The 13,367-nt window shown below is 43.2% G+C and overlaps 1 protein-coding gene across 3 annotated transcripts in view; it reads left to right on the top strand.

Moving 5' to 3' along the window:
• The window catches only part of CCDC91 (coiled-coil domain containing 91), a 181,601-nt gene that overhangs the window by 65,864 nt on the left and 102,370 nt on the right, over positions 1-13,367 (top strand). The window lies entirely within an intron of this gene.

Here is a 13,367-nt window from a genome sequence, read left to right as displayed (position 1 = left end):
GGGTTTCGCCGCATGCACAGACGGTCAAAATGGCGTCACATGCATTCGCGGAAGCGGCGAATCGCGACTCGCGCGGTTGCGGGTTGCATTCGCTTCTGGATGCGAACGGGGCTCGGAATGCATCCCGTTCGCATCCAGAGGTACTACTGTACATTAAATAAAAAATAAGTTATTAGTCAAGCTCCCTGCTTTAGATTTTTGTCCTGCCACTTTTTTTGTGTGAAAACCACCAGTTACAGATGTTTGTCAGGGACTGTACTGAAGGGAACGAGATGGAGGAGGAATGGAGGAGATCACCCCCCCCCCACCGCCATTCTCCTGACGCTGCAGGAGAAGAGGAATGCTGCATTGATTTACAGCAGGGGTTTTAGGAAGGTCACAGCTCAGAGACTGATGAACAGAAGAGTTGGGAAGTGTTAGGAGAAGGGGAAGGTGAGGCAAGGCCAGGAGGCAGAGCAGCCAGCTGACATGTTGCCACTGGAGAGTATTTCTGACCCCCCTTCTCCCAGAACTCGGCGTTTGTTAAGAGTGCAGGAACAGAGAACTTGGAGACAGTTGGCCATGAGCAGACACAGTAAAGGGAAATGCTGTTGCTAGGGAGGAGAGAGGAGGAGCTCAGTTGGAGCAACACCGTTGTTTGGGCATACGGCATTCTTTTGTCTCTCATTATTATGAATGAATAAACTCAATAAAAAGGACTCTGCCTTGTTTTTCTCTGCTACTTGCTGCCACTGGGGGAGGGATAGAATTCCTGAGCCTGACAATGTACCTGTACCTGATGATCTGTTAATTTTTAGTTTCATTAAGTATGAGAATTTCATCCCTTGCCACTACTACTTGCCACTTTCTTGAGTTGTCCTTGAAAATGTGTTTATCAGTCCTACATGTAGTAATAACATGTACAGAGACTTCATTCAACTTTTCTGCATCTCCCTATCCCTTTAGCATCCCTTCCACTCCTTTATGTTATCATCTAAAGATATTAAATGTCTCTGTGGTCAGATTTCTGCTTCCAATATACTTAAAGAAATGTTTGTTGTTGGTCTTATTGTGTGTTTTATTCTGTTTTGCTTTGCTTTCCTTATGTCAACATACAGTTATTTTCTCATGTTTTCTTTCCCTTTTTGTTCTTCTACTTTGGGAAAGACTTCATTTCTCTGAAGGAACTCGTCTTGTTTTTCATAGCAACTTTGATTCTGCTTGTTAACCGCACTAGCAGCCTCTTGGACTTGATGGTGCCTTTTCTAATCTGTGGTATCTGTAGCTGGGCTTCTATTATTGTGGTTTTAAATAATCTCCAGCTATTCTGGAGAGAATTGATCCACAACTTCCCCTTTCAACTTCAATTTAACTCATCCCCTCATTTTTTGGAAGTTTCCTCTTTTGAAGTCAAATGTGATAGTGTTTAACATTTTGGCAATATAAGTATGTTTAATTGATAGCACTGTGGTAGCTGTTCCCAGTTGGTTCAATGGCAGATTTCACGGTTAGTTCTAAGAGTCATATAGGATTAAGTCCAGGGTCACTTTGCATCTGATTGGTTCTATGACCAACCAATTACTAAAGGACCAGTTATTTAGTAATACATCTTTGTTTTGACCCAAACACAGATTTGCCTCCATCTATGCAAATGTAACTGAAATAGTACAGCACATTCTCCTTCGGATATCACCCTGATTTCTTTCTCGGTTTCATCACCCTCAACATTTTGTTCAGGGTGGTGATAACATTTCTCCTGTTGGGTCTGCTATTGTAGCCATAGTGATTTGTTGGAGGAGTCTTCTTATGTTTACTCATTCATTGGACTCAGTCCTCCCTTTTGCACACAGAGCTACACCACTCCCAATATGCCCCTCCCTGGTCTTTCTATAATGTTTATATCCAGGGATTGTTTTATATTTATTAAATGTATATCCCACTCTTCCTTCCACTTTGGGGGGTCTTGAGCAGGCTGCCTCTGGGTACCCCCAGTGCTTGCCAGTGGTTGGTCCCCTGACAGCAGTCAGCTTCAGCTCCCAGCTGTTCCCTGTTCTCAGGCCTGCTTATCAAGAGGTAGCAGTGGTGCTGTAAACTGAGTTGTTCAGCTCCTGGCCCATTACACTGTTTCTGATGTGTTAGCCAGCTTGTGAGCAGAACAGAGAGGTCCTTCCCCTTGTTCCTACCCATGAACAAGTGGGTGGCTCTACTGCCACTGGGCACTGGAGGGTCCAGGCAAGGTGTGAGCCCCAGTGTGTGTACATGGCCCCCAACAAATGCTCCAGTATGCTGGCTTCTGATTCTGGTTTTATGAGGAATAATCATAGCCCCTCTGTGCATAACCCCTCTATGCAATAAAGATTTTCTTTATTTCTCCTGTATCTATTTTCTCATTCAGCATTCAATACCCCAGCTCTCTTTCTTATATTCTCTCTCTCTACAAATAACCCTGGTATGCACATTTCCCCTTATGTCCATTGGATTTTCTGACAAGCCATCGTATACTCATTGCTGAGTTCTGTGCCATCTCATTGGAAGATCTACCAACTGTACTCCAACATGCCCTAGGGATGACTTGTCACAAATCAGCTGCTCTTCAGCTTCTGCTACCTTTCCCCCAGAGATTACTTTAAAAGCTGCTTTGTGATATTTTGATACTAACTGCCAACAGCCCAAGTCCATTTTGGTTAAAGTGGAGCATGTTCCTTTTCCAGAGTGTCTCATGATGTGCAATAAATTTTTACCCCTCTTCCAGAGCACTGGTGTAGTGTTGGTTGTTGGCACCTGGGGTGTGCCAGGTGGGGCATGTGGGGTGGGGGGACAGTGCCTGGTGGAGAGATGCCAACACTCACCACCACCAGAGTAACCCCACCCCCTACTGGAGCAAAGTGGGACCTGCTTGCCTGCACAGGGTGGACCCTGGCCGGCCAACATGGCCCTTGGCTGGCGGAGAGGAGCACCATGTTGTGGTGTGCTGGGGTCACCTGTGTGGGGGAGTCTGGTTCGCACCCACTCAAAAATGGTGCGCCGGGGCAATGACACCCCTGGCACACATGTACACACCCCCATACCCCCATGCTACACCCTTGCTCCAGAGACCACTGACTCACCCACACATTGAAGTCTGACTGTCTAGGTGGGCCATGTCTGTGGAGTGGGTCTCATTTCTGAGATATTTACTTGGGAGGTCCAAGATTTTAACATACAACCCAAAGCCCTATTTTCCACCCTTGACCACATCACTGCATTTTAGTGGTGTCAGCATGCACCAGCACCCCTTCACACACACACAATTTTTTTACCTTCCACATTTGCACCAAGCAAGCAACGTGATAAACACATACCCATATATACCGTATTTCCCCCTCTATAACACGCAGATTTTTTCTCCTAAAAAGGAAGGGGAAATGTCTGTGCGTGTTATAGAGCGAATGTGTGGTCCCTGGAGCCGAAAAATCAGGCAAAAATCAAATCGCGCTTCACGGAGAAGGGAAACCTGAAAAGAGGAAGCGGCTGCTTTCCTGCATTCTGCCTCAGGGTCTTACTGCCCACCCTCCTCTGTTTCGTTGCTGTGTTTGCTGAAACGGAACAAAGAGCAGGGAAAGCCCCTCCCCTCCAGGCAAGCAGAGGGGAAAGCAAAGTTCCTGCTGGGGGAGAGGGAGAGAGGGGGGGGAGGGAGAGAGAGAGAGAGAGGGGCGGGAGGGAGAGAGAGGGGGAGAGAGAGAGAGAGAGAGAGAGAGAGAGAGAGATATGGATGGCTGGCTAGGGCGGGGAGAAACTTTTGCCTTTCTTTCCTCCCTCCCGTTAAATCGCTCTCCTGCATTCTTAGCCAGCTGCTTCTCTGCACACCCCTCTCATGTCCCTTCTTTGTTTTTCCTTCGCTCCCCACTTAAAATGTGGTTACAAAGCATAGATCCATATGGATCCTCAGGATCTTTGCATTGGGTCACCCCAAATTCACCATCAGATCACATAGCATGTCCATGTCTACAGCCTGCACCAAAAAAATCAGGGAATGTGCAGGCGACCTTGGAACGGAAAGCTCACGGAAGAACCCCGAACAAACCCAAGAGGAGGCGTGTAGTGGTGATAGGGGATTCCCTACTGAGGGGAACAGAAGCAGTGATCTGTGGGCCTGACAAGATGTCTCGGGAAGTGTGCTGTCTCCCCGGGGCTAAGATCCAAGATGTAACTGAACGACTGCAAGGAATCATAAAACCCACTGACAAATACCCCTTCCTCTTGGTTCATGTGGGAACCAATGACACTGCAAGCAATAGCCTCCAGAAGATCAAAAGAGACTACGAGGCTCTCGGCAGGAAATTGAAGCAACTAAATGCACAAATTGTCATCTCGTCTGTCCTCCCAGTTGAACGACGTGGCCCAGGGAGAGAGGGGAAAATAGTGGAAGTGAACAGCTGGCTTCGCAAATGGTGTAAACAGGAAGGGTTTGGATTCTTAGATCACGGACTGCAGTTTCTTGAAGATGGACTTCTGGCAAGTGATGGGCTGCACCTCACAACGGTTGGGAGAAATGTTTTTGCCAAAAATCTCAGAAACCTCATCAGGAGGGCTTTAAACTGACTAATGTGGGGGAGGGAGACAGTGCTCCTGAAGGTAGGAGTCTATCAATTAATGAAGATGATCATCCAAATGTCATAGACCAAATGGAGCAAACAGCACGCAGACCTAGTGGTGGGAGGAAAAAATCCTTAAATAAGAGACACGGGGGAATGATTAATGGACTTCAATGTCTGTACACTAATGCGCAAAGCATGGGAAATAAACAAGATGAGCTTGAGCTCTTGGTACAGCAAACTAAATATGACATAATAGGCATCACTGAAACCTGGTGGGATAAGTCCCACGATTGGAATGTAATAATGGGGGGATACAATCTATTTCAGAGAAACAGACCAGACAAGAAAGGAGGAGGAGTGGCATTATATGTCAGGGATGTGTATACCTGTGAAGAGATCCAAGATTTAGAACCTCAAAGCCAAAGTGAGAGCATTTGGGTCAAAATTAAGGGAGAGAAGAATAACAGAGACCTCATTGTGGGAGTTTACTATAGATCCCCAAGCCAAACGGAGGACATAGATGATGCCTTCCTGGAACAGATGGCCAAGCATGCAAAAGGAAGGGAGATAGTAGTAATGGGGGACTTCAATTACCCGGATATTTGTTGGACGTCAAACTCAGCCAAGAGCATAAGGTCAAACAGATTCCTCACTGGCCTTGCAGACAACTTCATTGTCCAGAAAGTGGGAGAAGCAACAAGAGGAACAGCCATTTTAGATCTGGTCCTAACCAATGTTGATGACCTGGTTAGTGGGGTAGAAGTGGAAGGATCATTAGGCGCGAGTGATCATGCTCTTCTGAAGTTTACTATACAGCGGAAAGGAGCAGCCAAGCATACTAGGACTCAATTTCTTGACTTTAAGAAAGCCGACTTCATAAAACTTAGGGAAGTCCTGGGTGAGATCCCATGGACAGTAATACTAAAAGGAAAGGGAGTTCATGATGGCTGGGAGTTTGTTAAGAGGGAGATAGTAAAAGCACAACTTCAGGCAATACCAATGAGACGGAAACATGGAAGGTGCCTAAAGAAGCCAGGGTGACTATCTAAAGAACTTTTAAGTCAGTTAAGATTAAAAAAGGATGTGTACAAAAAATGGAAAAGGGGGGAAACCAGAGGAGGGCAACCAAAATGGTCAAAGGCCTGGAAACGATGCCTTATGAGGAACGGCTAAGGGAGCTGGGCATGTTTAGCCTGGAGAAGAGGAGGTTAAGGGGTGATATGATAGCCATGTTCAAATATATAAAAGGATGTCACATAGAGGAAGGAGAAAGGTTGTTTTCTGCTGCTCCAGAGAAGCGGACACGGAGCAATGGATCCAAACTACAAGAAAGAAGATTCCACCTAAACATTAGGAAGAACTTCCTGAGAGTAAGAGCTGTTCGACAGTGGAATTTGCTGCCAAGGAGTGTGGTGGAGTCTCCTCCTTTGGAGGTCTTTAAGCAGAGGCTTGACAACCATATGTCAGGAGTGCTCTGATGGTGTTTCCTGCTTGGCAGGGGGTTGGACTCGATGGCCCTTGTGGTCTCTTCCAACTCTATGATTCTATGATTCTATGAAATCACACACCCACTGTTGCCTGGGGCTGCAATGGTGCAAAAATGTGGTTACAAAGCATGGATCCACAGGGATTCTCAGGATCTTTGCATTGGGTCACCCCAAATTCACCATCAGATCACATAGCATGTCCATGGCTACAGCCTGCACCAAAAAAATCACGCACCCACTGTTGCCTGGGGCTGCAATGGTGCAAAAATGTGTTTACAAAGCATGGATCCACAGGGATTCTCAGGATCTTTGCATTGGGTCACCCCAAATTCACCATCAGATCACATAGCATGTCCATGGCTACAGCCTGCACCAAAAAAATCACGCACCCACTGCTGCCTGGGGCTGCAATGGTGCAAAAACGTGGTTACAAAGCATGGATCCACAGGGATTCTCAGGATTTTTGCATTGGGTCACCCCAAATTCACCATCAGATCACATGTCTGTGGCCACAGCATGAAGTACAAAAATGATAGACCCACTGTTTCATTCAGAATGTTTTTTCCCTTGTTTTCCTCCTCTAAAAACGATGTGCGTGTTATGGTCGGGTGCGTGTTACAGAGCGAAAAATACGGCATTCCTAATGGCTTCCACTCCTGGGAGCCCACTATTCCTCATTCACTCAGGTGTAGCCTCAGTTTGAGTGTGTATCTATTTGATACCCCATTGAGAATCAGGTTGTTATAAATCATAAACTGTACAGATCATAAACTGCTGCTGCCTTCCATTCCCATGTTTATTTCAACAAACAGACAGCATAAGACAGCTTGAGGAAAACTCAGAACACTTAAAACATGAGAGAGCAAATTAAGTGAACCGTGTGCTGTGACGGCCAACTTTTCTCTTGCATGTTAACCTAACATGATTTAATTTCTGTCTTTTATGCTGCTGTTTGTTTAACTTTTATCCTTGATAATTAACAACAGTAAAGAAAAGTAAATATAACTCTTGGAAATATTTTGCTTGGCTCATGATCTCCTTAGAATCATAGAATAGTAGAGTTGGAAGGGGCCCTGCAAGGGTCATCTAGTCCAATGTTTCCCAATCTTTTTCCAACTGTGGCCCCTTCCAACCTTGTTTCCTACCTGTGCCCTCCCCATGGGTGTAATTTTGCTACCCCCGCAAAACTATAAAAAGTATAAATTAATACAAATCTGAGGTTCTGCCCCCCCCCAACAAAAGTCAGTCCCCTTAAAAAAAAATTCTGGCTACACCCATGCCCCACTGTAGAAAGGTAGCTGTTTAAATGTTTTGTTTGTAAATAGAACATATTATGTTTATAATTTTTACAAAAATCCATTAGTTAAAATGATAGGAACATAATGAAATATTGTTGAAGCAGAAAAACATAGTATCATGGAGCTGGGAGGGACTTCAAGCGTCATATTTTGAGTGCAGCCCCCTCCAACGTAGGAAACGCAGCTAAAGCATCCATGACAGACGGCCACCCAACCTCTGCTTAGAATCCTCCAAGGATGGAGAGTCCAGAAACTCCCAAGGGAGATCCATCTTCCATGTATCATAAAGAGCAAACAACACTTATTTGACTCCGAGGGGGAAACCTACATGTACAGTCCAAAAGGCACACAGGGAGTTCTGCATATATGGGAGAAGTTTAAAAAGGAAGTGGTCCTCCCTAACCGGGTGCAAAAAGATCTTGTAATCCGGAGCAGCCTTGGCTGTCTAGATAAAACACTATAGCCCCCCCCCCCCCACACCTGGGAGTAAGGCCCGCTGAACTCACTACAGCTGTCTTCTTAGAAGACACTTAGTTATTTACTAGAGCAGGTGAGCAGCACCAGACAATCCCCGCTTGGCTAGGCACTGGGGCGGATTGCAGAGCCAAGCTGATGCTGCTGACGGGCCCTGCGCCCCCTGACAACGCCCGAAGGCCCCACTCGGCTAGGCGCTGGGGTGGATTGCACTCTGCACCGTGAAGAGTCAGGCCCAGGCTGCCACCAGGCCCAGCACTGGTGGCAGCAACAAGCAGCTCTCCCATTGCCACCCCACCACCGCACTTACCTGACCTGGGGGTTCTGGATTGCGGGCTCTACTGGTCAAAACGGGCCTCAGCAATTGCCCTCTCCCACCACCAGAATTGCTCTAAGAAGACACACATGGCAAGAAGGAGCACTAGGCCCTGGTGGGCCACCCCCTTACCCGCTTGTGATCGGCCAAGCAGATAGCCATCCAATCAGGATTTTTTAAAAAATAAAAAATGATTTTTTCCCCTTCACTTTTCACTTCGGTCTGTGGCCCCCTAGCCTTGTGCTGTGGCCCTCCATTTATGTGATTTTCATGTGTGGTCCCCTTGAAATATCCTGCCCCCCCCCAAGGTGAGATATGGCCTCCGGTTGGGAAATACTGATCTAGTCCAACCCCTGCAATGCAAGAATCTCAACTAAAGCATCCAAGACAGATGACCATCCAATCTCTACTTTGAAACTTCCAAGGAAGGCTAGTCTACCTCTTTGCAGGGAAGCCCGTTCAATGTCAGACAGCTCTTACTCACATAAAGATCTTCTTGATGTTTAGTTAGAATTTCCTTACTTGTAACGTGAAGCCATTGGTTCAGGCCCTAGCCTCTGGAGCAGGAGAAAACAAACTTTGTGTTCAGGTACCTAGTACCTGTGTAAATAATATTCTATTGAAAGTTTTAAAGAGGCTAAAAGTAGGTTATATATTTGGTAATCTGGGTTGGTCCCCTCCATTCTTATTTTCAGTCATTATTAGTAATCTGAAAGCAATAGTCATCAGTATAAGACCCGTGGTGTGACCATACTGTATTACAGAACATCTCAATATTTTGTATTAAGAAAGAGCTTGGGGCTTTCTTTTTACTCCTTCCCTACTCCCAGCTTTTGATAGTCCTCTCAGATTCAAAGGAGGCTTGCTGTGTGAGGTGGGTTGAGGCTGGTGGGCCAGTAAGCATGTGTCTAAACCCCCCTTGAGCGTATACAGAAAACAGTGTAGGGTGGATTTTTAAATTTATTTTTAAAAACGCAATTTCACATAAGGCTTTCGTTCCCATCATTAATAATTATTCAAAAGAATTTTCCAAAGGAAATTCTATCTGGACTAATATTTAAAAGTTCAAAGTAACATGACTGAAAGTTTTAAGTCACATGTCAAAGTAAGAGTGGAAAACTTTCTGAAAATTTAAGTGAACATCTTGTTTTTATTTATCTCACAGCCCACTTTACTAAAAATGTCAGCTTGCCTGAACTATTTTGTTCTTTTTTAAAAAATATGCATAACCCTGATGTTTGCTTTCATGTAAGAATCATCTCATTTCCTTCATCAGCAAGAGATGTGGGCCATTTGCTCAGTCTTGCACGCAGAAGTTTTTAGATTCAATCCCACCACCTCCAGTTAAAGAATGTCATGTTATAGGACAGAGAAAGACACAGACCCTGCCCCACATTGACTGACAAGGGCTTTCCTTGATCAGAGTGATAATCACTGGAGTAGGTGGACCAGTCTAATTCAGTGTAAGGCAGATGATTTCCTATGTGCCAGAAAAATGTGTCAGAAATTTTGTGAATGTTTTCATTGACCAATAATTCTTAACGTTTTAGGAAGTCCTGCAAGAAGTATCAGAAATGTTTCTAGCTGTTGACATTTAAATTTATCAGTGGTATGGTGAATTTTCTTCACTAGGAGATGATGAAAATTAGATTAACAAAAATGTTCAGTGGAGGCTTCAAGCTTACCAGGCAGTATCAGATTTTTTTGACATTTGCCCGTGGGCCTCTTAAAATGCAAGGAAAAATCCCTATCAATAAATGTAAATTCTGACATGTATGATATGACTTTGACCAGTACTTTGCAGTTTGACCAATTAATGGTTTGCTTGAACATTATGGTTTGCTAAGAATTTTTATTTGCTCTTCATTTTAAATATTCAGAACTGAAAGGCAGTGCATATTAATCTATGGTGCATTCTAGACTGGTATAAACATTAATGTATGGGTATAGTTTTTGTAGCCTTTAAAAAAAGTAAAAACAAAAGAACAGACTGCTTGGAATCATTTAGTTGTAGAATGTTTAAACAAAATAAAAGAATTAGGCATATTAATTATTTTTAGACATATTAAATTCTTTTTATTTTTATTTTTTTAGCTTCTTAAAAGCATTGTGGTTTGTGGATAAGCACTTCATGTTCAATCAAATTCAGTGAAAAGGATTTAAGCTTAACTCTCCTATTGGAATCAAAAAGTACTTGGCACTGGATGGATCATATCCTATATGAATATATGTATATTCTATTCCTCACATCTTACTGACTCATATGAACACCCCCTCCCCCAAGTTTAAGATTGCTCTTGAAATACTGCTTTCAGTGGGGGAGTGGGGGCATAGTAACACAAACCCTTTAAAAAAGCATTTATTATTATTATTATTATTATTATTATTAAAAAAGGAGCTTGTGAAATTTCACAATATTGTCATGTTTAAATTCCTCATTTTTTGTTTGTTGTCATGTCTGAGAGCTTATGTTTCTTGAATCCTTCAAATCTTTAGGAAGCTCACCTGAATTTGATGTTTCTTGTAATTCTCATGTCTGCCAGGAAAAGGGGGGGGTGTGGATACTTGGACTCTTAAGACAAGAACTTGGTATTATCCACATCAACCCATCTGTGCATCGACCCATAATTCACACCTAAGAATTGTGGCTATCGCCTACACTGATGCCATTTTGACATTGGCTGAACTCTCATTTACTTTCTGAGCCCTAGCTGGCCACTAACACCAGGTGGTTTATTTTAAACCTAATGGTAAATGTTCCAGGAGCTGTTGTTTAGTTCAGAACTGCAGTTTTGTTTTACTTGACTTTTTTGTACACTACTTTGCTATTGCACATGAAAGGTGGCATAGATAAATGTTCATAAAATAAATAAAGTCAATTCCATCTTTGCCTTGTATTGCATTGCATCGGAAAGTATGAATCTGTGATGTGAGCTTGGATTACCTGTGAGTTTAAATCCTCAGATAATCCATGTGTGTCGCCAAGATTGGACCCCAGAGTTCACTACCAGCAGATCGGTGGCAGAGCTAATTACTTCAGCATATAAATCTTAGAGTCAACCACCACTCACAGGGGTTATGGCACCCTTTGTATGATCAGCGGCTGCCATGAACATCAACATCTTATTGGAAAACATGGTTGCAGTTCTTTGATGTAGTAGTAGGCTGGATGAGGGCAAATTGGCTGAAGCTGAATTCCTAGAGACTTTGTAGGTGGGATGTGGGTGCGGATGGGGTTTGTGGGCCTGGGATTTGGGCATGTGGCCTTTTCTGGGCAGGGTCACATTCCTCTGAAAGAACAGATGCTTTGTCCAGATGTGATCCTGGATTTATCATTATTGTATTGCTGGAGACACTGGACACAGTGCAGTTTATAATGGCTCCTAACCTGTGCCTCCACATGTAATATTTGTAGGACTGTTGAGTTCATGTATACAGCTTTGACAAAGGCAGACCATGAGGAAAGAAATAAAATTCATCTCTGATAGTTGTTGGTCTTTTACTTAATATTTTTTATTAAACATAACTGCATTTTCTCCTTCACTCATAATATTGGCAAATTGATCAGAGGGAGACCTTTTTTATTTAACTTGAGCAACAAATCAAACTATCAGTTTCTTTTCCTGATCTATAAGCCAGCATGTAGCTATAGATTAAAGTGCAAGATTTAAAACTTGGCAAAATTGTATCTTTGATTAGCCAGCAAAGCTATTGAAGGCTGTGCCAAGTTGGAAATTTAAGAGCCTTTTCTAGGGCCAAGTTTAGTCAACCACCATCAGTTTGAACATTAAATCTTCATTTTTCTCAGTCCCCTTCTTGTCCTGCTTATTATGATGGAATGGAGATTAAGTGAACTGGAAGAAGGAAGCATTGAATGACAAAACAGGATATAATTCAAACCATTACTCTGGATTACTATTCTTAATTGCAATAAGGTTCACAAACATTCTCAAATACTTTATTTAATACTGAGTACTCAAATATTGGAGTGTCTGCTCTAGAGAATTGTCTTATTGTATGTGGAATCAGTGGGAATGAGTTAAGAGGTTGGTCCATGATTATCTGCTCTATTTTTGGATGCAGAATTGAAGTTGCCATGAAATTAGGATTACACGTCAGAAGGGTGTAACCTAACACACTTGAAACGGAGCCATGTTCCTTAAAAAGGGACGCCAGCTGTCAGACCCCTGTTACGAACAGAAATACAGGATTTGGCATTACTACTGAACGAAATGGGCACTACTTAGATCTACAGAAATCTTGCTTGATGGGCAGTTGTTTTGTGGCTTAAAATCTTACATATATATATTAAAAGCACATGTCCTGAAGTCCTATGGTCATTTTTTTGACATTGAAGAATTCTTTCCTTTCTCTTGCCGAATTTGTGCTCCTCTGATTTCCTTTTACAGCGCTGTATTTCTTGAACCACAAGAGAACCCAATGCCTTTCACAGAAATGTTTATAGAGAATGAAAATTTTAAAATAGCCATGATATGGTATACAGTAAATTCCAAAAATTTTGAACCAGGACAATCACTAGAGATGAGAAAACAACACTTTTGAATGCTCAAATTTTATTTTAATAGAGCAGCAGCTACAAACCCTGGGTAATCAGGCTTCTAAGTCCCATGTGAAACTTCCGTACCTTGAACAGACTTCCTCCTTCAGAAGTTATGGCCCATCAATACAGTGTCAGGAGGAGATGTGTGACTTGGGGACGTGGAGAGAGCTGAACATGCAACCCTGCTGCCCCTTTCACACCTGCAACACCTGCATTTTCACACAAGCAACTACTAAAAAATATGGTAGTTGGCTTCAAAAATAATTTTAGTTGTGTATATTCTTCATAAGTGATTATGGATTGTATCCAACTGTGACATTCAGATCAGACCCACTGATTTCATGGGACCTACTCTGAGTATTTTCATTGAATAAAACTCTATAAGAACAGCTTAAGAAGGAGGGAAACCATTAAAATATAGTAGAGAAGCTCTGGGGAAAGGGGATTGAAAATACTGTGGCGGCATCATCATTATTATCAATAACTAATAAATGATGCAGAGGACGAGATGGTTGGACAGTGTTCTTGAAGCTACCAACATGAGTTTGACCAAACTGCGGGAGGGTTTTCGTGTGTGTGTGTGTGTGTGTGTGTGTGTGTGTTTCTTTGTGGCTGATTAGCTGCTCTCCCTGTGCAAAGGTCAGAGGGGGCAGGGTTTCTGTTGAGGCAGGTGCG

This window comes from Podarcis liolepis (genome assembly GCF_965112155.1).
Source record: "Podarcis liolepis genome assembly, chromosome: 5".
Lineage (NCBI taxonomy): Eukaryota > Metazoa > Chordata > Lepidosauria > Squamata > Lacertidae > Podarcis > Podarcis liolepis.
Note: the sequence above shows the minus strand (reverse complement) of the source record. Positions and strands in the feature narration are given on the sequence as shown.